At 45.2% G+C, this 4514-nt stretch overlaps 1 non-coding gene across 1 annotated transcript; it reads left to right on the forward strand.

Moving 5' to 3' along the window:
- Positions 1-3340: 3340 nt before the first annotated feature.
- Positions 3341-3447, forward strand: LOC120278378. The gene has a single exon (XR_005541709.1). It is a non-coding gene; the product is annotated as a small nucleolar RNA R71 (small nucleolar RNA).
- Positions 3448-4514: the final 1067 nt, after the last annotated feature.

Raw genomic sequence — 4514 nt, forward strand, 5'->3', positions numbered from 1 at the left:
GGGTAATCAGTCGGTAACTGTGTGTACTCCTCTATATCTGTGAATGCCTCCTCGTACAAGCCAAGTAGTACTGAAAACTGCGTGATGCTCAAGTTATGGTGGTGTCCAAATACTCTGAACTGAATGGTGTCCACACTGTTGAAGCTCCCATACGATCTATCGAATTCGAATGATGAAAGTACCTCCAGTGCAAACTCTCGGATAGCTGGCTCTCTAATCATCAGCAACTGCCGCCAACCACCTTCTGAAACGAGATCCTCGATCTCATCAGCAAACTCTTCTCCCTGCTGTAGATCTCGTAATATAGTCGTGTCTAAAAATCGAGTCTGCCCAAAACGGAGCCTCGACAGGCGCTCATAGCGAACATGATGCTCTGGAATTGCAAACCGCATGCCCTAGGGCTCAGGAGATGACTCACGTGGTCTTTTATCAGCTTGCTTCTTTGACCTAGGTGCCATAATCTGTAAGATTTAAATGAAATGGATTAAACAAATTGATAAACCAATGCTGCAGAAATCCACACGGTCGTGTGGAATTTCCGCACGCCCGTGTGGATCCACGGGGTATGAGAACCGCACGGCCACGCTTCAAAAATCCAAAAATACAACTCAACAATGCTTCTAACTTGGTTCTAGACATAAATCATCGTTCTAATTGAAGAAACGAACCATTTACAACCATATTAATTGATGGAAACATTGAATTGGCGAAAATCATGAGAAATGGGGCTTACCGACGAGATGAGAAGAAAAAGTGAAGAATCGGCCAGAAAAACTCGCTAAGATTCTCCCAAATTGGCACTATGTAACCGGAGAGTGATGTGAAAGTGTTTTCAGACGAATAGAAGTTGTGAATCGGGAGAGAAACTATTCCTCTTTTAAAGAGAACTATCGACCCTTGTCGTTCTGTGTAATCACACGGGCGTGCGTTAATTATCCACGCCCGTGCGTCCTCACTCCAAAAACACTACAGGGGCGTGCGCACGCCCCCTGTCCCCTTTGACTCTGACTGCTCTCGCACGGGCGTCTGGAAAACATCCACGCCCGTGCTCCCGAATCAGAGGGGCAGCCTTATGCCCCTGTGGCTTCTCTGGATATCCGAGAAAAATACTAAGTGTTACACACGCCCGTGCGGAAATTCCCCACCGGTGTGGACATTCACATGTCCAATTTACAGGGGCAGCCGCACGCTCCTGTGTCTTCTCGGGATGGAGAGAACTCCTCTGCAGAGATTCGCACGGGCGTGTGGAAATTACCCACGCCCGTGCATGGTTCACAAGGTTACCCACAGGGGCGAGTCCACGCCCTGCGTGTGCTCTCGGGAAAAAAATCGCCCAACTCGCGAGGAATTCACACGCCCGTGCGGAAATTACCCACGGGCGTGCGACATTCGCATAGTCGATCACAGGGGCAGCCGCACGCCCCTGTGCCTTCTCTGGATGGGCTCGCGATGATCGCCCACGCGGCGTGTGGAAATCCCACGCCCGTGTGTTTTCTTTGGATGACTTAGAAAAATCTGCAGGCTCTGCAGATTATTTCTAAACATGTTTGCACACTCAGAGCCTGCCCTATTATGCAAATTTTACCAGTGAAAACACGAAATAGAACACAAACGACCAAGCTTTCGCCAATTCCTCAAAAAGCACACGATGACTTTAAAACCCACAATAAAATTACAGCACAAGCATGTAAAAATTCAGACATCAACACTTAACGATTTATTCACGCAAATGAGCTAAACTAAAATATAAGAAAACAGTAAACACTTGGGTTGCCTCCCAAGAACCTCTTGTTTAACGTCACTAAGCTTGACGTACCTTGTCTTACCTCACCGGGGTTCATGAATGAAAGACGCCCTCTTACCCATGACTTGGAAGCATGATGTGCAACGTCTCTTGAGGGTAGAGGGTGTATTATCGGGCTTTGGACCACCTAGCAATTGTTCATCCAACCTTCTTGGTTCATGTGCGTCTCCAACAGTCTTAGAGTATTTTCGGTGGCGTCTCCTAGCTCTCTTCATTTTCCGGAGCACCTTCTTCAATATTCCCGGAGTAGATGTTACTTCTTCAGTCGATCCAAGCACCATTACTTCTTCATTACTCTCCTCTTGGTCAAACAAACCTTCATATGCATCCGGGTTGAACATTTCCTGCATGTATTCATCAACAAGCTCATCAGTAGTGTCTAGGAAATACAAAGTGTCATCAAAATCGAGAGAATGTCGCATGGCTTCAGCAAGGCGGTAAGTGAGTTTGTCATCTCCAACTCTCAATGTGAGCTCTCCGCCGTCCATGTCAATCAATGCTTTGGAAAGTCCGCAAGAACGGTCTCCCAAGTATCAAGGGTACATCCGCATCCTCATCGACATCTAGCACTATGAAGTCAACCAGAAAAATGTACTTGTCCACCTTGACAAGCACGTCTTCAATGATGCCTCTCCCAAGCCAATTGTAAAGTCATCCGAGTAGGCCTAGGCTCTCCCAAGCCTAGCTTTTTGGAAAAAGTATATGGCATGACATTGATACTTGCCTCGAATCCGCCAATGCCATTTCCTCACCCTAGGTTGCCGATGTTACATGGAATGATGAAGCTTCCCGGGTCTTTCTTCTTGTTCGGCATGATCTTCCGTAGCACCGCCGAGTATGAAGCATCTAGCACCACTGAAGCACTCTCCTCCAACTTTCTCTTGTTGGTCAACAAGTCTTTCAGGAACTTCGTGTACTTAGGCATTTGAGCTAATGCCTCTACAAAAGGAATGTTAATGTGGAGTTGCTAGAATAAACTTAGGAACTTCTTATACTGTTCATCCCCTTGGTCATTTTTCAATCTAGAGGGATAAGGGATTCTTGGCTTGAAAGGTGGGGATGCCACCTCTTTTCTCTTTCTTGGCTTGAAAGTTGGGATGATTCTTCCAACCTGAATTGTAAGTATTGCTATATGGGTTCCCTTGAGGTCTCATGCCATTACCTACAAAGTCAACGTTTTCCACTAAAGAAACATCACCAAAAGAAATCGGACAATCGAAGGGAGCATGTCCTCCACCACAACCGATGCAATTTGTCATAGCCGCAACTCTATTCAAAGCTATGAGATCTAGCTTCTTACTCAGACTCTTTACTTGTGCCCCCAATGAGGTCACCGCATCGATTTCATGGATACCAGCCAACTTTTTCTTCTCCCTAGCATTCCATTGGTAACTATTTAACCCCATTTCCTCAATTAATTAACGAGCCTCATTAGGGGTTTTGCTACCTAAGGTACCTCCTACTGCCGCATCTAAGAGTTGCCTTGTACTCGGGTTCAAACTATTGTAGAAGGTTTGAACAATCATCCACTCTGGGAATCCATGTTGCGGACACTTTCTCAGGAGCTCCTTGAACCTTTCCCATGTCTCGAATAGAGACTCCAATTCCAACTGAACAAAGGACGAGATCTCATTCCTAAGCTTTGCTGATTTTCCGGGAGGGAAATGATGGGCTAGAAAAGCTTCTACCATCTCCTCCCATGTAGTGATTGATGCTCTAGGTAATGAGTGTAGCCACTGCTTCGCTTTCCCCTTCATGGAAAATGGGAAGGCTCCCAATTTGATGGCATCATCCGTAACCTCATTTATCTTCAGCATGTCGCACACCTCGAGAAAGCTCTCTATATGACTATTTGGATCCTAATCGGCCAAACCGTTGAATTGTGCGGACTGCTGCAGCATATGGATGAATGCCGGCTTTAGCTCGAACTTTTGAGCTATAATCGGAGGACTCACAATACTTGATTGCGTCCCCAACACTGAAGGTCTGGCATAGTCGGATAGTGTTCGCTGTTGCTCATTCTGTCCTGCCATGTTTTCAGATTCTTCTCCTTCCAAATCAGCTGAATTATGCTGTTCTTCCACAGGTTCTTTGACTTTTCTTCTAAGTGTACGTTCAAGCTCAGGGTCTCCTTCAATCAATATTGATGGATTCCCTCCGGTCATATGGGATGTGACAATGCCCCTTGCATGTTGCCCATAAGTGCACGAGTTTGTCGAAGTAATAAATACCAGGTGAGTGGGGTATCGTATCCACAGGTAGTAGGGAATAAAAATACTAAGATTGCTACTTAACCAAGTGACAATGCCCCTTGCGAGTGACCGACAAGTGCACGGGTTTGTCAAAGTAATAAATCTCAAGTTAGTTAGTATTGTATCCACAGGGAGTAGGGAATAAAAATACCAAGATTGCTATCTAACTAAGCGAAGACAGAATAATGATTTTGTTGATAAAATGTAATGAAAGCAAGAATAAAAGAAACAAGAAAGAGAGAAGCACAAATAGATGAGAGGTAAGGCAATCGATAGAAGTGGGGTACTCGGATATTGGTCAGCCTAGGACAATTGCTTCAAGTCCAAAATCAACTATTATATCTCCTAACACATGGTCCCAAACCTAAGGTTAACCATGACTAACTCTACATTATATTCCGGTGAAGAAATCGATCAATCTAAACAACTCACATTGTGTAGAGTTGCAAGACACTCTA

Source organism: Dioscorea cayenensis, chromosome 15, assembly GCF_009730915.1.
Source record: "Dioscorea cayenensis subsp. rotundata cultivar TDr96_F1 chromosome 15, TDr96_F1_v2_PseudoChromosome.rev07_lg8_w22 25.fasta, whole genome shotgun sequence".
Classification (NCBI taxonomy): domain Eukaryota; kingdom Viridiplantae; phylum Streptophyta; class Magnoliopsida; order Dioscoreales; family Dioscoreaceae; genus Dioscorea; species Dioscorea cayenensis.